The 21,225-nt window shown below is 40.4% G+C and overlaps 1 pseudogene; it reads right to left on the reverse strand.

The window, feature by feature from the left end:
* LOC103107055 (pregnancy zone protein-like) overlaps positions 1-21,225 on the reverse strand; it is a 42,733-nt pseudogene that overhangs the window by 1,083 nt on the left and 20,425 nt on the right.

Below are 21,225 nucleotides of genomic sequence, written 5' to 3' on the forward strand. Positions count from 1 at the left end.
CAATTTTTAATTCTCTGTTTAGAGAGAGAAGGAGACAAAAAAAAAAATAATAAGAGAGATACACCAAATCATCACACCACCATTCACAAAATTCCCTTGGTGCTCTGTGGTTTTCCCATGTGGCACTTGGAATCAAGGTCAGGGACTTACTCACAGTAAGATGCACTCTAATTATTGAGCTATCTCCTGACTTCTGTTGTGACATTTTATTATATGGTTTTTCATCAAAGTATATAGGCCGATATGGATATATGTGTATAAGTCTATATATAGGCTTTTGCAGTAAAAATAAACTTCTGTGATTTATCTGGAGCATTATATTTTTCTCTGTTTTACATATGCAATCTCAGAGTTGGTATTTTTTATACGAGGTGATCTGATCTCACAGTATATGACTTGGCTAAAGAATTCCAGATATGTGGTCTGGGAGGTGGTGCTGTGGCTAAGGCAATAGACTTTCAAGCATGAGGTCCTGAGTTCAATCCCTGGCAGCACATGTACTAGAGTGATGTCTGGTTCTTTATCTCCTCCTGTCTTTTTCATAAATAAATAAATAAATAAATAAATAAAATCTTTAAATTTTTTTTCAGATAAAGCTTGGTACTTTCATTGGGAAAATATTCCTCTTATTGTACAACTACTGCTAGTAGAGGGAAGTTTTTTTTTCTCACTAATTGTTCTCACCTTCTTTCACAGCTTCCTTATCAAGAGAATTCAATATTTCTGTCCTCCTATCTTGGTTTCCCTCTAGTGCAAAAGCATAGGCCAATAGAGCCTTGACATAACTCTGACTCCCATGAGGTCCTTCCTTCACTGTGTTCCAGGCAGTCTCCAGGCAGAACAGGGCACTGCACACAATATGGTTCTATTGACATATAGAAAATGAAATAATGGATAAACTAAGATAACTATATTATAGAGTTACCCCTGAGTAGGATGTTACATAAAACATCAAGGTTTACAGATACAATTTGTGATTGTCAGCTATACAGATAGATACATAGCTATTTATGTAGAAATATCTTATACTTTCTTAACTTTATAAATTCTACTTGAAGAATAAGCCTAGAAATACTTTATTTTAGGATTAGTCTTGGTAGTGGTTTAAAGATATTATGGGTAAGTATCTCACTCATAGGTGGAACTTAAGAAACAATGACCAAAAGGGAAAACACAGAGTAAAACTAACTGCTCTCATTTTATAGGACTATTGTGAGATAAATAGGTTAATGTATGTGCACAATTTGAACTCAAAGTTGAGACCCAGAATCTATTTCTTACCAAGTGTTGCCCTGATTCCTGTCATATATTTCTCCAAAGCTGCTAAAGGAACCATCTTGATGCTTGTAGTTCAATTGTCTCTGGTAACCTGGAAAGAAAGGCTCAACTAGTCTAACATACTGCAGAAAAACATACCACACTTCTGTACATGCTGATGTACCCAGGAACCTGCGAACCTGCTGTGTCTAGGGTCTACTCTTCTGATGTTTTATATATTTGTAAGTACAGTGTATATATATATATATATATATATATATATATATATATATATATATATTAGATAATTTATGTTTCCACAAAGCCAACATTATTAGCTTAATAGCTGGTGATATAACTCGGACTTTACTGGGGAAAAACTTTTTATTTTAGTTTTTTATTTTTGTAAATGTCACTTACCACTCATGAGCTACCCAATCGCCTTGGACTTGATCTCTTCAGTCAACTGTTGTGTTTCATTCAGATAGTTCAAGACATAGATATTAGGAGCAAATAAAATCACGCTTTGTTCTCCACAACCATAGGGCATCTGGAGGAGATTCTGTATATTTTGCATAGCAGAACCTACAGTGTCACCTGGGGAATGTGAAAGATTAGGTATCAAAGAAATTTCAGTTTTTAGTAGCCAACAGTATGAAACACAAAAATATTCCTACATTTAAGTCATTTATTCTATCATTTAAACAAGAAGAAGTATACATATTGATAGTGATCCTTCTGGTACCTAAGCAGAAATAGACACTTATTAGTTAAGTGGATATTCAGAACACAGATATAGAGATAATGTGTGTTGGCAGTTCTTTTACCCCAACTTCCTGAAAGTGCAAAATGACTCATCCAAAACTGAGAAAGAGGCCCTGGCAGATTCTTGGACCACATTTGGTGGAAGCTTCAGGGACAACTGATCAGATATTTCAGTACCTTTGGAAAGAGACAGCATATACCAAAGGATAATGTCTGTTAGAGCAATATAATACAGTAGATAGAAGTGAGACTGCTAAACCACTTTGCCTGGATGTGGCTCTGTCTCTGCTGTGTTACTTGTTGTGTAGCTGTGTAACTTGGATAAACTACTTAACCTCTTCATTATGTAGCCTGTTAATTCAATGAGTTGATGAAATAATACATGTGAACTGTATGAATCAGAACAGTATCTGCAACATATTAAATCTAAAGTTGTTGTTGTTATTGTTATTATTACTATTATACTTAGCAGTAGTATTGTTAGATCTTCTTAAGGAACTCTGAACTTGAAGGAATAAGCAAAAGAATATTTACCTGTGAGAGATTAACTTTAACAGTTCATATTCTCTTGGCAGCTTCTCTTTTTCCTGTCACTTTGCTATGCTTTGAGTTACCATGCAAAGAAGCTATCTAAGAAAAGGCTAAGAGCTGATGGGAATCTGGAATTCTCTTATTTAATTTAGCATAATTAAGATTCTAAGATAAGAATATATATTAGTTCACCTCTCCTACCAACATTTTCATGAATTCTATATTTATAATAGATAACATAAAAATACCTTAAGGTGATCATTCTCAAATGATAGATATGTGTCATATATACTATTTTACTAATTTTATTTTGTTGATAGAGACAGAAATTGAGAGTCAAGGGAGAGAGAAAGAGGTTGGGGAGAGAGGTAGGCCTGCAGCACTACTTCACCACTCATAAAACTTTCCCTATGCAGTGGGGCCTGGGGGCTTGAATGTGGGTCCTTCAGCATGGTGACATGTGCATTTTACCAGGTGCACTGCCACCCAGGACTGTATATACTACTGACATATGCCTGTGCCAATAAGGTTGAAAGTTGTAACTGTTGTGTAATGATACGATAATATTCTGTTGCTAAGTACCCACTTAGCATGGAAAAAAAAACATTTTTTTATTAAGATGTGTGCAAAATGCCCTGTATTTCACCAACAACTATTTAAGAAAATTCCTGCTGGGATTCATATTTATCATAGCTTTACTCTCTCTTTACCTAGTACTGTGTGTACTAATAATTCTCTTGTCTAACAGTGAGGAGTCCATGGGCTCTGGAGGTAAGAGGGCTAAGAATCAGGAAAACATAATTATTAGTCTCAACTATACTTTCAAGCCATATTAATAAATCCCACTCTTAGGCTCAGCATTCTCACTTGTAAAAATATAGAAAGGAACATTTACCATTATGCCCAGTTGAATGGGCACTCTGGAAATTGTCTGCATGTGTATGTATTATACTTTGGAGTACATGCTACTGTGAGGCATTGTTCTCAGTTTGATTATGTCAATGGACTCTTACCTGAAGTACAGAGCATGGAGTTGAAAGTCTTCTCTTGCTCAGTACCTTCAGGCTTTACACAAAGAAAGAAAAGGAGAGAAAAGATAAATTTCCACTTCGCAGAAGCACATTCATAGATTCCTTATTCTGAAGGGTGGGTCTTACAATAAAATATGTTTAAGTGTACTTATTACCATTTTAATGCAATACCATGTTTGGCCTAATGTAAGCATGATACCACTGCTCCCAGAATTGTTAATTTTACATAGAGAGAAAAAGTGAGTAAGATAGAGAAACATTGTAGCACCACTTCACTATCTGTGAAGCTTCTACTAGTACCATGTTGCTGCCATATATTCCCAGTGCTCAAACATAAGGCCTTGTTCATGGTAAAGCATGAGCTCTACTAAGTACACTATCTTCAAACTCCATTATAATGATCCTAGGATATATATAGTGTTAGAAGCTAGGGTCAAATCAAGAAAACAGAAGATTTCTCAAAATTCTGTGTGAAAAATTACCATTAATAATAATAAGCTAACAAGGTTAGCTAACAAGATTTCCTTTTTGGACTTTTAGGATAGCAAATTATTGTAGTCTAATCAGATGGCTGTGTGTAGATGAAATTATTCTTTTATTGTATCAGTAATGGTTATGCACTTCTTCTTCTGATTATTTCAGTTAGGAATTCACAAACATGTCAAGGGGCTTGGTCTGCCTTACCTCCACCAATAGGGTTTTGATGACTGTGTCTTTCCTCCTTCAGGGACCTCAGCAACCTCATTTCCACACAGCTTTGTGGACTGCACTGCTTCTGCACTCACAGACACATTCACATTCCCTAAAGCAAGGAAAGCAGACAAAAATGAATATTCTCTTGATGGTAGTCCAAGTAATCTCTAACATCTAAAAATGAATGTGCTCTTTAAATGTCTTCAAGGGCTATACTTTAATCCTTGCAAATGTTTGGAATAGGAAACAAAACTAAAACTATAAAAGCAACCCAAGGCTCATATAAATTGAGTAACTAATACCCAAGCATTGAGAAGTTGAGACTCGGGTAGATGGAAGTTAGAGAAGGGCATCAGTGTGAATAGAAATGCAAAATAAGCAAATAAATAACATCATAAAATAACACTTGAGAGAATAAAAATATGGAATATCCTGTGAGCAGTGTTCAGTATCTACCACCCTTGTTGATTAGGGAACTGCTTAGGCATTGTCACTTACCCAGAGTTTTAGGAATTACCATCCAAGACAAGGTTTGTTGATTATTTGCACACGTGCAGTAGGTTTCTTTTCTCTTTTCCTTGTGCGATGCTAGGAAGTCAGGAGAAGCTTTCAATTCCAAACTGACCTACATCCATAAGGGAGGCATAGGGATAGAAATTATCAAAATACAAGGCTGAGGAAATACCATAATGGTGATGCAAATAAACTTTAATGTTTGAGGCACCAAAGGTCTCAGATTCAGTCCCCAGCGACATCATCAATCAACATTGAGCAGACAGACTGGTGCCCCGTGAGGCTGCTCAACGGAAGAATGCTGATGGGCCAATCGGTCTGCTGGTGAGTGTACCTCCATAAATTATGGGGCAGTCCTCTTCTCTTTCTTTCCCTTCTCACTTTGGCAATGCGTGAAAGAAATGAATTTGTCACGACAACTGACGGGCCGTGGCCGGGGCTACTCTCCCGTGAGTCTTGAAGTAACAGTGGCCAGTCTGGTCATTGCCCCTGCCTTGACTGAATGATTGCCTCCGTGTGATTGTGTGCGAGCATGTTGTGAGCCTCACGGCCTTCGCGGCTATGGGGCACATGAGTGGGCTCTCTACCTGCATGTCCGAGGGGTCATTTCACCTTATTGGAGATTCTTGGCCATGCCAAGACCAGGTCGGGGCTTAAACGACTACTCCTAAGCTAAGACCCCTTAAGGTCCCGCGAGGGGCCCGGTCAGGCGAGCACAGTTGATTGTCTGTCATCCATCAGATGCCAGTTCTTTTTCACCCCTTTTTTATATTTCTAATCCTATCATGGATTCCACCTCATCCAGGGGGGCAGCCAGATCCCTCCCTTGAATCCTTGTGTATTTTACTTAAGAGTCGAGGCTTGACTCTTTCTGATAATCAAGCCCTTCAGGCCTTGGGGTGCCTACTTAAGTTCGCCCCTTGGCTTCCTATTGCCAACCTCTTCGACTGGGACACCTGGGACCCAGTAGAACAATTGATCACTCAGGCCCAGGTTGACCAAGGAGAGATTCCGCCTCTTGGGGTATCCCCTACTATCTCAGCTCTAAAAAGCTGCTTTCCATCCAGGCCTCCTAAGGAAACCAAAGAATGTTCCTCCTTGGGACCCCTCAAAGAGGGCTACCCTGGATGCCAGAAATTCCCAGTTCATATCATTTGACCATAATTGATATTAAAGATAGTTTTTTCTCCATCCCCCCCACCCCGATGACTGCAGTAAATTTGCCTCCTCTACCCCACCCACCAACTTTGGGGGACCTGACTCCCGTTTTGAGTGAACTGTCCTGCCCCAGGGCATGGCTAACAGCCCATTAATCTGCCAATATTATATGTGCTCCATTTTTTCTGCCCTCCAAAAAGACTCTGACGTCCTGTTTTACATTTATATGGACGACATCATCCTGGGAGCCCCTAATCCTGCCACCCTCCATAAGCTCACTGCTCAGTGTCTCTCTATCCTTAAACAAAACCATTTCCAGATAGCCTCTGAAAAGATCCAAAAGATACCCCCTTTTAAGATTCTTGGGTCTATACTATGCTTAGATTCGGTCTCCCCGGTCAAACCTCAGCTCCAGATCCAGGGCTCTTATACCCTCCCTCAATTGCAAAAGCTGTTAGGGGAAATTAATTGGTTGAGATCTTGGATTCCCATCACTACCAAAGAGCTCCTCCCCCTCTTTGACCTCCTAAGAAACGGTGATCTCTCCTCCAATATACCCCTGGGGCCTGATCAGCTAGAACTGCTTGCCAGGGTTCAGGCCGCCATTGATTGAGCAGTTCTTAAATGCTATGACCCCAGTCTGCCCCTCATCCTTTTCATTTTCCCTGGAAAAACATTGTCCACTGCCCTGCTCGGTCAAAACAGTGAACCTATTCATCTTTCTGTGGGAGGGACCCCCCATGTCTATTCCATGACCGACCAACTAGCTGATTGTATTGTTAAGGGTAGGGACCTTTCTGTCCAACTCTTTGGGGTCAAACCTTCATTTCTTATCACCCCCTTCAAAAATACTGATTTCCTTTGGTTACAGAGGAACAATGGCTGGATTGCCCTGGCTCTAGAAGGCTTTCTTGGAAATATAGACTGTCACTATGGCCCTTACAAATGGATGAGCTCCTTTTCTAGACTTGAGTGGAGGCCTCCCTGTCTCTTCCTCTCCCAGCTGGACCTTGATTATCTTACCATCTTTACTGATGGAGGGCGCTCAGGATCTTCCATAGTTATTCCCCCCCCAGACGAGACAATCTGCTCACACCCATAAAGACAGATGTTCACGCTGTCGAGGGGTCAGCTCAGTTCAAAGAACTGTATGCAGTTGTCATGGCACTCGATGCCGTGCCTGAGCCATTTAACCTATTTTCTGATAGTCTTTATGTTGTCAACCTACTAACCAATCTGGTAGAGGCCCATATCAGGCTTGACTCCAATCCCATTACTCCCTTGATGATCCAGACCCAAAACTTGCTTAAGCAAAGAAAAAAACCCCTGTTCATCCAACATCTTTGGGGACACCAAGGCCTTCCAGGACTCCTATTCCGAGGAAACTGCATTGCTGACCAATTGGCCTCTACATTACAATTTAACACCGTCTCTGAGGCCACACGGTTTCATTCCTTAACACATCTCAACTGGAGAGGCCTCCACCATAGGTTCCCGCATATCCCCACTAGAGACCTCAAAAAAAATAGTGCGCACCTGCAAGTCCTGTCAGCCCTTTCTACAGGTGCCCCCTCTTCAGACCATGGGAAGTAACCCCCGGGGCTCCGTCCTAATCATTTGTGGCAAACTGACATTACCCACTATCCTCCTTTTGGAAAACTTAAATATATCTTTTTGACAATTGATACCTTCTCCTGCTCATGCTGGGCATCTGCCCACTCTGGAGAAAAATCTAAACATGCTATCAGTCACATGCTTCAGTGCTTTGTCACCCTCGGACTCCCAGACCAGATTAAAACTGATAATGGCCTGTGCTTTGTCAGCAAATTCTTTTCACAGTTTCTCCATACATGGGGAATTTACCACACTACAGACATCCCATACAACCCCAGAGGACAGGCAATTGTTGAAAGACAAAACCAAGCTCTCAAATCTCAGTTACAAAAACAAAAGGGGGAGTCCCTACCCCCACATGACCAACTAAAAAAGGCATTATTCACCTTAAATATATTAAATTTTTTTTAAAAAAAAGCCCTCAGCTATCCCCCTTCCAGAAACATTGGACCTCCTCTGTCTCATATAGCTCAATCTGTGTCCGGTAGAAAGACCCGCTCACTGGAGCCTGGAGAGGGCCAGACCCACTTCTCACAGCAGGCAGAGGATTCGGATGTGTGTTCCCCCAAAATGAAAAAAGACCAATATGGATAGCGGTCAGAAATATAAAATATTTGCCCCAACAGGGGGATGATGACAATGATCTTTCCAGGGTAGCTCTTGGCCCTGAGACCCTCCCCTCTGCTTCCTCCACAGAATTAGAAGGAGAAAATGAAGGCCCTCCTGTTGATCGTGATGACGACACTCCCCATGTGTGACGGAGGGTTTGGTAACCCTTGAGAAGCCTGGAACCACCTCAGTAAGATCATGGGTAAACCTTGTGATTGTGGGGGAAGCAGAAGTAAGACTACCCCTTCCCTTTCCCAGGGTTTCACAACCAAAACTGTTGATTGCCCCTCTGAAATGGCCTATCTTTTTAATGAACAACATAGGACACCCAGGTGGGTGTGTGTCACAAAGCCCAAGATTATTCCCACTATCAATGGGTGCCTGGGGCCTTGCCCTTGCACCAACTTCTACCCGACTATGCATTCCACATGCTATGACCAGGCCCAACAATGCACATAGGTGTTTGATAATAAGACCTTTTGGACGGGCCCTCGGAACGTCCTTAATCCTACAGCCAGGTTAGAGGGAGGAAATATAGCCTCCTCCCCTTGCTATGGTGCACCAGGAGATACCCTCTGTTGGGACCTCACAGCACCCATGGGGTTTTCTGATGGAGGAGGGGTCCAAGACAGAGTTAAAAAAATAGAAACTGAACAGAGGATTGAGCAGCTCATCAGCTCCCAATATTCTGAGTTAAATCACCATCCTTTGGTCCTCCCTGAGGAACAGGGAAAATTGGCCCTTGATCCTCAGACCAAGGGGGTCCTTGAGACCACCTTTGCTCTCCTCAACCAAACCTCCCCTAACCTTGCTCAAGACTGTTGGCTCTGTATAAAAACTGGTCACCCACTACCCCTCGCCCTCATTTCCAACTATTCGGGGCTCAGCTCATCAATCGATCAGAAGTCCAACCCAGCTAACTCAACCTACCTTCTCCCCCTGACCAACTGCACTCTATTTCCACCCGTGGAGGTCCAGGTACTCCCCCTTGGTAATCCAGGGATTTGCCTTCACATGTCCTCCCAACCCAACATTTCCTGCATAGATGTGGGAGAGATCCACCCCTCTTTATGCCATGACAAGATTACCTTAAATCCAGGTGACGGAGGATGCCCTCCAGCAGGAATGGTCTTTACCTGCGGCAATAGATTTGCCCACAGTTTCTTACCAACCAACTGGGTAGGCCATTTGTGCTCTGGCCTTTCTCTTGCCAGATGTTGATATCATCCCTGGGGAAGAGCCTCTTCCCATCCCCTTATTTGACCTCATTGGAGGGCGACATAAGAGAGCCATTGTCATGATACCCCTGTTAGTTGGTCTTGGTGTGACAGCCGGGGTGGCCATTGGGACCGCAGGTATTGGGATGGCATCCCATTTTTATAAAAAGCTCTCACTCCATCTGGTAAACAAAATGCAACTTGTCTCCAGTACGATTCTAGACCTCCAGAGACAGCTTGACTCTCTTGCTGAAGTGGTCCTTCAAAATCGTAGGGGATTAGATGTGTTTACAGTAGAAAAGAGAGGCCTTTGTTTGTTCTTACAGGAAACGTGCTGTTTCTATGCCAACTGGTCTGGGATCGTCCAAGACAAGATAAAGAAACTTCAAGAAGGTCTAGAGAAAAGGAGGAGAGAATTCCAAGACAACCCCCTGTGGACTGGCCTCCATGGCCTGCTACACTATTTCCTCCCCTTTTTAGGCCCCCTCCTTCTCCTTCTCCTTCTCTTAACCATGGGGCATTGCTTGCTCAATAAAAGCGCACAGTTCATCCAGCAAAGGCTCGAGGAAATACGGCTTCACCAGGTTGAGGTCCACTATCATTGGCTCAGGACTCTGGAGCCTGAAGGCTACGAACCCTCCCAGGCACTCCAGTAGACCAATGACGGGTAAGATCTCAGAGAGACTGGGACAACCTAAGACAGGTCATGGAGCCAATATCCAGAAGCCAGCAGAGGCATGGTATCCAATGACGGGTAAGATCACTGGTGTGGTGACAACCTAAGACAGGAGCTATGCGACCTGGCATTACAAAAACAGAAGGGGGATATGTTGGGGTCTGTTTGGCCCTGATCTAGGCCCAGCAGAGATTCCGTAAGCCTGGCTCGAGTTTCACTGATGGCCACTAACTTCTTCAGAGTGACACAGCATTTCCTGTAGGCCATAACTAAATTCTCCTCTGCCCTCCAGCTGATGATGCGTAAAGAGCATAGGCCCCACTGACTGTGACGCCACCTCACACCACCTCTAATGTCATCTCACCCTACCTTTCCATCCCTGCCTCTATCCCCTGCCTACAAAAAATGCTCTTTTTCTCAATAAAACGAGTCACTGCCTTGACAGAACTCCCGACTTGGTGTGGTGTGTTTTCTCAAGTCATCGACACTCTCTCTCCTACTCAACCCCAGAAGGGGGGTCCGGCTGGTCCAGATCTCCCCTCCTCCCGACTACCTGTCGGGGAAAACCCGGACACACTTTAATAGGATTGTACATAAACACCATTCCCACCACCAAAAGACTGTGTCCCATCCCCACCCCCCCGCCACGCCGGGAAGCCCAATGGCCACCCTCCCCTTCACCAGAGGATTGTTACATTGGTGCTCTGCTCTCGATTTAATCAGATCCTGCTTTTAGTTTCCCTTTCTGTTCTTCTTTCTCAACTTCTGTTGATGAGTGGGGACATCCCATACTCATCTTTATCTTTCTGACTTAGCTGACTTAACATAATTCCTTCTAGCTCTGTCCAAGATGGGTCAGATAAGGTGGGCTCATTGTTCTTAATAGCTGCATAGTATTCCATTGTGTATATGTACCACAGGTTTCTCAGCCACTCATCTGCTGTCGGGCACTTGGGTTCCTTGCAGGTTTTAGCTAATACAAATTGTGCTGCTTTTCTTATATATAATTATATAATATGTGTTATATTATTATATATAATATGTATTATATTATGCATTATACATATTATATATATATTTTCTTTTTTATTTAAGAAAGGATTAATTAACAAAACCATAGGGTAGGAGGGGTACAATTTCACACAATTACCACCACCCAATCCCCATATCCCACCCCCTCTCCTGATAGCTCTCCCATTCTCTAACCCTCTGGGAGCATGGACCCAAGATCATTGTGGGTTGCAGAAGGTAGAAGGTCTGGCTTCTGTAATTGCTTCCCCGCTGAACATGGGCATTGACTGGTCGGTCCATACTCCCAGTCTGCCTCTCTCTTTCCCTAGTAGGGTGGGTCTCTGGGGAAGGGGAGCTCCAGGACACATTGGTGGGGTCTTCAGTCCAGGGAAGCCTAGCCGGCATCTTGATGACATCTGGAACCTGGTTACTGAAAAGAGAGTTAACATACGGAGTCAAACAAATTGTTGAGCAATCATGGACCCAAAGCTTGGAATAGTGGAGACGAAGTGTTAGGGGGGTACTCACTGCAAACTCGAGTGTGCTTCTGCTTTCCGGTATATATTTTGCAGTAGTTTATGGATATGTCTGAACATATGCTCTCTCTCACAGAAACGGGTGTATATCTAAGTTTTGTGACTTGTTAGAAAGTGAACCACCTGAGATGGAATTAGAGTATACTATGAAAGGAAAGGTCTCACCCTAGTAATGAAGCCGAAGAGTTGTCATTCCACATGTGAAGTCTCTGGACACAGTCTGAAGTGAAGCATGTTGAGGTAGCAATCGTTGTGTTGGTTAGGTTGTGATCGGCAGATGCAATATTATTTGATATGGATTGGGGAAAGTGGGCCCTATCCAAGGGTTCCAGGACTGGGAGAAGTAGAGGCTCTATAGTGGAGATGTGAGGTTCCTGCTGTCTTGGGGTTTAAAAAGACAATTGATAGTTAATGTTATCATCACATTATTTAGTAATTGGGTTAGCTTTGAAAAGTCCTTTTGTTAGGGTTTGCTGTACAGTACCCAGTATCTGGTATATAGCTGTGCTACTGGTTGCTTCTGATCTACTTGCTCTAGGCTTTTGAGAGAGTCTGCATATCAATTACACAGCCTATATATTAAAAAGATTCAGTTTGTCTTTTGAAAAAATTTGAGACATACAATTAATTTTCCCCCTATCGTATTAATTAACTAGTGATTTATATGACTACATTTTACTAGGAGTGTACATAAACACCATTCCCACCACCAAAAGACTGTGACCGATCCCTCCCACCCACTCCCACCCCCCACTGTCCCAGGAAGCTGCATGTCTACCCCTAACCACAGGGTTTTTACTTTGGTGCCCTACTTACAATTTGGTCAGGTCCTGCTTTTAGTTTCCCTTCAGGTCTTCCTATTCAACTTCTGTTGAAGAGTGGGATCATCCCATACTCATCTTTATCTTTCTGACTGAGCTCACTTAACATAATTCCTTCTAGCTCTGTCCAAGATAGGTCAGAGAAGGTGAGTTCATTGTTCTTGATAGCTGCATAGTATTCCATTGTGTATATATACCACAGCTTTCTCAGCCACTCATCTGTTGTTGGACACCTGGGTTGCATCCAGGTTTTAGCTATTATGAATTGTGCTGCTATGAACATAGGAGTACACAACTCTTTTTGGTTGGGTGTTATGGAGTCCTTGGGGTATAACCCCAGGAGAGGAATTACTGGATCATATGGAAGGTCCATGTCTAGCCTTCTGAGAGTTTTCCAGACTGCTCTCCACAGAGGCTGGACCAATTTACATTCCCACCAGCAATGTAAAAGGGTTCCTCTGTCCCCACAACCTCTCCAGCATTTGTTGCTGCTGTCCTTTTTGATGTATGCCATTCTCACAGGATTGAGGTGGTATCTTAGTGTTGTCTTAATTTGCATTTCTCTGACAATCAGTGACCTAGAACAGTTTTTCATATGTTTGTTGGCCTTTTGGATCTCCTCTGTAGTGAATGTTTTGTTCATATCCTCTGCCCATTTTTGGATGGGGTCATTTGCTTTTTTGGTGCTAGGTTTGCTGAGCTCTTTATATATTTTGGTGATTAGTTTCTTGTCTGATGTATGGCATATGAAGATCTTCTCCCATTCTGTGTGGTGTCTCTTTGTTTGCTTAATAGTTTCTTTGGATGTGCAGAAGCTTTTCAATTTGATGTAGTCCCATTGATTTGTTACTGCTTTAGTCTTCCTTGCAATTGGGTTTATTTCATCATAGATGTCCTTGAGGTGTAGGTCGGAAACAGTTTTACCAATGTTTTTTTTACCAATGTATATGATTGTTTCTGGTCTGACATCTAGGTCTTTGATCCATTTGGAGTTGATTTTTGTTTCTGGTGAGATAAAGTAGTTCAATTTCATTCTTCTGCATATTACAACCCAGTTTTCCCAGCACCATTTATTGAAGAGAGCCTCCTTTTTCCATTTAATCCTTTGGGCCCCCTTATCAAAGATTAGATGTCCATAGGTGTGGGTATTATTTCTGGGCTTTCAATTCTGTTCCACTGGTCTGTGTGCCTATTTTTGTTCTAGTACCATGCTGTTTTGATGATGATGGCTTCATAATATAGTTTAAGGTCTGGGAGTGTGATGTCTCCATTTCTGTTTCTTTTCCTCAAGATGGTTTTGGCAATTCTAGGTGTTTTCAGGTTCCAGATAAATTATTGTAGTGTTTGTTCTATTCTCTTAAAGAAGCTTGGTGGGACTTTGATTGGTATTGCATTAAATTTGTATATGGCTCTGGGGAGAATATTCATTTTGATGATATTTATTCTTCCAATCCATGAGCATGGGATATCTTTCCATTTCTTGGTATCAGTTTCTATTTCCTTGAGTAGCGACTCATAGTTTTCAGTATATAAGTCTTTCATTTCTTTAGTCAACTTTATTCCTAGGTATTTGATTGATTTTGCTGAAACAGTAAATGGGAGTGATTTCTGGATGTCTTCTTCTTCAGATTTAGTGTTTGCATAAAGAAATGCTACTGATTTTTGTACATTGATTTTTGTAGCCTGATACCTTGCTATATTGCCTAATAACTTCCAGTAGTTTTCTGCTGGATTCTTTATGTTTTTCTATGTATACTATCATATCATCTGCAAATAGTGAGAGCTTGACTTCTTCCCTTCCAATCTCTATTCCTTTGATTCCTTTCTCTTGCCTGATTGCTATGGCAACAACTTCCAATACTATGTTGAAGAGTAACGGTGACAGTGGACAGCCCTGACTAGTCCCCGATCTGAGGGGGAATCCTTTCAGCTTCTGTCCATTGGCTGTAGATTTGCTATATATAGACTCCACTATCTTGAGGATTTTCCCATCTATTCCCATTTTTTGTAGAGTTTTGAGCATGAACCGGTCTTGGATTTTGTCAAAGGCTTTCTCAGCATCTATTGAGATAATCATGTGGTTCTTGGCTTTGCTTTTATTGATGTGGTGAATGACATTGATTGACTTATGGATATTGAACCTGACTTGCATTCCTGGGATGAATCCCACTTGTTCGTGATGAACAATCTTTTTGATATATTGCTGTATCTGGTTGGCCAAGATCTTATTTAATATTTCTGCATCTATGTTCATCAGTGATATTGGTCTGTAGTTTTCCTTTTTTGTTATGTCTCTATCAGCTTTTGGTATCAGGGTGATGTTGGCTTCATAGAAGGTAGAAGGGAGTATTCCTGTTTCTTCAATCTTATGGAAAATCTTAAGAAGTATGGGTACTAACTGTTTCCTGAAAGTTTTGTAGAATTCATTTGTGAAGCCATCTGGTCCAGAACTTCTGTTGTTGGGGAGGTTCTTAATAACTTTTTCAGTATCTTTGTCTGTGATTGGTGCATTTAGATTTTGTAGTTCTTCTTGGTTCATTTTTGGAAGGGCATATGCTTCTAGGAATTGTTCCATTTCTTCCAGATTCTCTAGCTTGGTGGCATATAGTTCTTTATAGAAGTTTCGCAGGATTCTTTGGATTTTTGTGGTGTCCGTTGTGATATCTCCTCCATTATTTACAATTCTATTAATTTGAGTCTTTTCTCTTTTTTGTTTGGTGAGTCTGGCTAGTGGTTTGTCATTTTTGTTTAATCTTTCAAAGAACCAACATTTGGCTTCATTGATCTTTTGTATGGTTCTTTTATTTTCGATGTTTTTTATTTCTACTCTAACTTTAGTGATTTCTGTCCTTCTGGTTGCTTTAGGGTTCCTTCGTTCCTCTTCCTCTAAGTCCTTGAGGTGTGCAGTAAGGTCGTTCATTTGAGCTTCTTCTTGTTGTTTAATATGTGATTGTATGGCTATAAGTTTCCCTCTCAGTACTGCTTTAGCTGTGTCCCAAATATTTTGATAGGTTGTGTCTTCATTGTCATTTGTTTCCAGGAACATTTGAATTTCCTGCTTGAGTGAGTCTCTGACCCAGTGGTTCTTAAGGAGCATGTTGTTTAGCTTTCAAATTCTTTGACTTTTAATAATGTTTGTTTGTTGTTAAATGTTAGTTTTACTCCACTTTGGTCCAAGAAGATACTTGGGATGATTTCAATGTTCTTGAATGTATTGATGCTGTCTTTGTGGCCTTACATGTGGTCTATCCTTGAGTATGTGTTATGTGGATTTGAAAAGAAGGTGTATTCCAGTTTTCTGGGGTGAAGGACTCTGAAAATGTCCAAGAGATCTAGTCTGTCAATCTCTTCATTCAATTCTCTTGTATCTTTGTTGGTTCTCTGCTTTGTTGATCTGTCTAAGTGTGAGAGTAGGGTAATGAAGTCTCCCACTATTACTGTATTACTATTGATGTATTTTTGCAATTCTTTCAGTAAGTGCTTGACGTATTTAGATGGTCACTCATTGGGTGCATAGATGTTAATAATTAAGTCTTCTTGGCTGATTGATCCTCTAATCATTATCTAATGTCCTTGCAAGTTTTACTTTATTTAATTTAAAATCTATCGTGTCTGAGATGAGAATGGCTGTTCCTGCCCTTTTTTGTGGTCCATTAGCCTGAATGATAGTTTTCCATCCTTTCACTTTAAGTCTGTGTTTATCTTGTTGTGACAGATGGGATTCTTGCAAGCAGCATATGGTTGGGTTATGTTTTCTGATCCATCCCCCAACTCTGTGCCTTTTGATGGGTGAGTTTAAGCCATTGACATTTATTGATATTATGGATTTAATATATTGTAGTGCCATTGTTCTGATATATTGTCAATACTATAGTGATGTTCTTGTTTATAAGAGGTCTTTTAGAACCTCTTTCAGAGCAGGTTTGGTGATGGTTGCCTCCTTTAACTGTTGTTTGTCTAAGAAGCTTTTGATCCCTCCATCTAGTTTGAATGAAAGTCTAGCAGGATATATTATTCTTGGTTGGAACCCTTTTTCATTAGGGCTCCATAGATATCTTGCCATTCTCTTCTGGCTTTTAGAGTTTGAGTGGAGAAGTCTGCAGATAATCTTATGGGTTTTCCCTTGTGTGTGACTTTTTGTTTCTCTCTTGCAGTCTTTAGGATGCTTTCTTTATCCTTATTTCTTCTCATTGTGACTATGATGTGTCTTGGTGTCTTCAGGTCTGGGTAGATTCTGTTTGGAACTCTCTGGGCCTCTTGAATCTTGATTTCCTTTCTGTTATTCAGGTCTGGGAAGTTTTCTTCTATAATTTCCTCTAGAATGTTTGCTTCCCCTTCCTCTATTCCTCTGGCAGGCCAATTATGCGAATGTTACTTCTTTTGAGATCATCACATATGTCTCTGTTGTTGTTTTCAGTGTCTCTCAATCTCTTTTTAAGCTCTTTCACCTCTTTCTTAGTTTTCTCTAACTCATCCTCTGTCTGACTAATTCTGTTTTCTGCTTCTGTTAGTCTTCTTTCCCTTGCCTCGGCTTCTTTCTTCATTACAGCTATTTCAGCTTTAAGTTCTCTAATTGCCTTAAGATAATCAGTATTTTCCTTGGGGGTCTCAACTGTTGTTTCCCTAATATTGCTATTCCTTTCCTCCAATGTTGTTTTCATTTCTGTGATTAATATGTTTATTATTGCTTGCATACTTTTCTTATCTATGGTTACTTCTGGCTGATTTGTATTTTCTTCTGGGCTCTTGTCTTCATTCATTGGAGTAGCAGTTTTATTTGTTTTTGATCTACCCATTTTTTTGATTTATGTGTTTCTTATTTTTATGTTCAGTTGTTCCTCAGTTGTTGTGTCTTGATCACAAGCAACACTGTACTAAATACCTTTATGACAATTGCACTCATCAACCTCAGGAATTACAGTAGCAACTGAAGCAAGTATTGAAGCAATTTAATCACTACCAGTTAGCCAAACCATTTCTCCAGTTCATGAAAAAATAGTAACCAAATCCCAGTGAATAAGAAAGAGAAAGGAAAGAAGCAAGAATAGACAGTTACGTGAATCTACTATCCACTGTATATTATAGGGGTTACAAGAGGGGAAAGGGAAGTAGAGCAGAGATACACACATAGAGAGTCCACTCTGAGTCAGATTTCTTCCCCAAAATAATTCACAAATTCAGAAAGGCAAAGAAGGAAAGAATAAGTGTATGACAAGATAAAAAAAAAGAAAAAAGAGACAAGAGAGAGAAAAGAGAAAGGATAAGAAAAAGAGCTGTAATTAAAGAGCAGTGAAAGAAACATTTTTTTTTGATTACTTTATTTTTAATTTAATTTAATTTTTTTATTTAGCTAGGATGAGGAGGAGGGAGGTGAGAGTCTGTAGAGGAGGTAGGAGTAACGAGACAATTTCCTCCCACAATAGATAAGATGCCCACTATCCTAGCAATGAAAGATACTCTAAGAGTTAATTCTGATCAACCTAAAGGGGGGGAAGATATATGCCTTTATATAATATTAATAATAAAATAGAGCAGGGAAAAAAAAACCCTATCCCAGATTACCTCAAACCTCATGATCAGAGGCAGCTGATTGTTAAGAAAGAAAAAAAAAAAAACAACCTCAGGACTAGACAAGGATAGCTGAAATAGACAGTTATGCAAATCTACTATCCACTGTATATTCTAGGGGTAGCTAAAGGAGGAACTGAAGTTAAACAGAGATACTAGCAGTGAGAGTCCAACTCTGAGTCAGAATTCTTCCCCCAAATAATTCCCAAATGTGTATCAGTGAATTCAAAAAAGCACACTGTTTGGTGGTGTAGGGGCTGGGGCCTGTGGCTTTGGAAGCTGTAGGATTAAGGAAGAAAGGTTGACAAGAATGAGAAAAAGAAAAAAAAAGAGAGAGAGAAAAAATAAAAAGATAAGAAAAAGAACAGTCTTAAAAGAGCATTAAAAGGAAATTTTATTTATTTATTTATTTATTTATTTATTTTTAATTATTTAATTAGCTATGTGGTGTGAGGTGTGGGGGGTTGGCTACTTAGAAAGGAAAATGGGCAGAGGTTTCAGAAGGCTATAGTCTTAGAATGAATGATACTCCCTGGTGGGACAGGGATCTTCGTAGTAAAGAAAGAGGCTCAGCAGGGGAGCCTGCTAGGAGCTGGTCCCCAGGGACTGGTTATGGCGGGGGGGGGGGGTAAGGGGGAGGAGGTCTGCTTAATAATTTAAAAGAAAGAAAAATCTTTTCCCCCTTTTTTTCTACTCTTTTTTTAACCCAAATTAAGTTATAGTCACCTCCTAGGTGTCACTGCTAGGACCCCTTATTGACTGGCCTACTAAAGGCAGAAAATCCTACCGTTTCCAGAAGATGTGGTCAGAGCTCAAGCCACTAGCAGCTTCTCAGTCCGCCATCTTCTGGGAACCCTTCCATATTATATACTCATATATATATATATATATATATATATATATATATATATTCATATATATGTATATGAAACTATACTTCTAAAGTCATATTATAAATCAAAATCAAATCAGTAAATTTTGAAAAAATAATTTTGACCAAGAACTTTTTTGACAAAATGCCTATTATGTTGTAGGGAATTCTACATAATTCAGAAAACAAAAAGATATGTGAGTTGAATGACTGATCTCAATATCTGTAATTAATTTGGCATTATGTTACCTCCTTGATCCAGCCCTGCATTGCTTGACACTTCTGTTTGCAGTGCTACCGCACCATTCCCAGAATTATCCGTAGTCTTGGACAGGAAATCAGGAACTGAACCGTCCAAATTGCTTTTTATTCTACCCTTTTAAATCTCTCCTCTCTCTCCTTACCTGCATGCATTTAGGAAGGTAGTTGATGACAGTGACTTTAAGAGTAAAGGCCTCTCCACAGAACACAGAGTAGGGTAATATGAATTCCACAAAGAAGGGCTGGAAAACTTGGAGAGAAGCAGTAGAAGAGAGTCTGAGTCCAGTGTCCTATGACAGGCAGAGGGCTCCTGCCTTCCACTCAGTGATGGTGTCAGGGACTTAAACTCCTAAGTAAGCCACCTGCTGAACTAAGGTGAAGGTTATGTGAAGAGCATGCAATAAGCAGGTGGATTGTCTTTTCATTTTTATTTTATTGCCACCAAGGTTATCACTGAGGCTTGGTGCTGGCACTTTGAATCCATGGCTCCAGGTGGCCATTTTTTCTTTCTTTCTGCTTTATTTATTTATTTATTGACAGGACATAAAGACATTGACAGAGAAGGGGAAATAGCAAGAATGACTGATACCTGTGGACTTGCTTCACTGCTCATGAAGCATCCTCCCTGTAGGTGGGGAGTGGGAACTAGAACCAGGATTTGTGTGCATGGTAATATGTGTGTTTAACTGAGTGTGCCACCATCCAGCCCAGTGAATTATCTTTTCTCATGTGAGAATCCTATTAATATCCAGAACTGAATCTACATAAAGGTTCATTCACAAGCATACCTTATCATGTATTCAAGACTGAATTTGTATAATAAAAAGCACTAACTACTGAATAGCCCCTATAAAGCTACAGGAACATCACATTTACTTATGTCTTAGAGATAGCTGAGTGCTTCTATTTGATCCTTAAACTATCCTTGTTGCTGTATGATTTGTAGGCAATCATAGTTTGGAATTATGATCTAACATAGATCATTAAACTTTTATGTAGTCTGATTTATTTATCTATTTGTTTTAATCTTATTACTAGGAAGCTTCCTGTATTGCACTGTACAATATAGAATTTGGATTTTATTTTTATCTCTCATGTCTATTTTCTGATATTTTGGATATTATTCTTTATTAATTGTTCAGTGCTATAAGAATTGAAGTGAACCTATACTATGAAGATATTTTACATAGCTCTATCATGAAAAGGCAAGCAATTAAAAATTATTGAACCTCTTCAGAAAGATTGCCTTGGTTGAAAATACTAGAGGACCACACTTTCTCACCCACAAGCAAATAGAGGAGAGTGAAGTTAACTTACTTTATCACCACCAACTCCCAGATCGAAGTCTCCGGGAAATATTTCCTCAATGTTTTAGAGATTGGTGCTGGACTTGGCATATTATCTTCGGGTGCTTCATAACATGAGCTATATTGAGGAGTATATGTATGGCCCATCCCTCCTGAGGCTTACAGAAAAGGCATTACACAGACCACAGTACCTATGTATGCATCATAATACAAAGTTCAAAATATATTCATCTTTGAACAGAAAAAAGATGAAGAAGCTTTTGTAGAAAATCATGGGAGATCCTGCACTACTGGTGGGAATGTAAATTGGTCCAACCCTTATGGAGAGCAGTCTGGAGATCTCTCAGTAGGCTACAAGTGGACCTACCCTATGAACCTACAATTCCTCTCCTGGGGATATATCCTAAGAAATCAAGCACACCCATCCAAAAAGAGTTGTGTATACCTATGTTCTTAGCAGCACAATTTATAATAGCCAAAACCTGGAAGCAACCCAGGTGTCCAACAATAGATGAGTGGCTGAGCAAGTTGTGGTCTATATACACAATGGAATACTACTCAGCTATTGAAAATGGCGAATTCACATTCTTCACCTCATTTGGATAGAACTTAAAGATATTGTGTTAAGTGAGATAAGTCAGAAACAGAAGGATGAATATGGGATTTTCTCAATCATAGAAAAAACTTGAAAAACAAGATCAGAAGGGAAAACACTAAGCAGAACTTGGACTGGAGTTGGTGTACTGCATCAAAGTAAAAGAATCTAGGACGAGGGGCAGGATTCAG

The sequence above is a fragment of the Erinaceus europaeus genome, chromosome 7 (genome assembly GCF_950295315.1).
Source record: "Erinaceus europaeus chromosome 7, mEriEur2.1, whole genome shotgun sequence".
NCBI classification, from domain to species: domain Eukaryota; kingdom Metazoa; phylum Chordata; class Mammalia; order Eulipotyphla; family Erinaceidae; genus Erinaceus; species Erinaceus europaeus.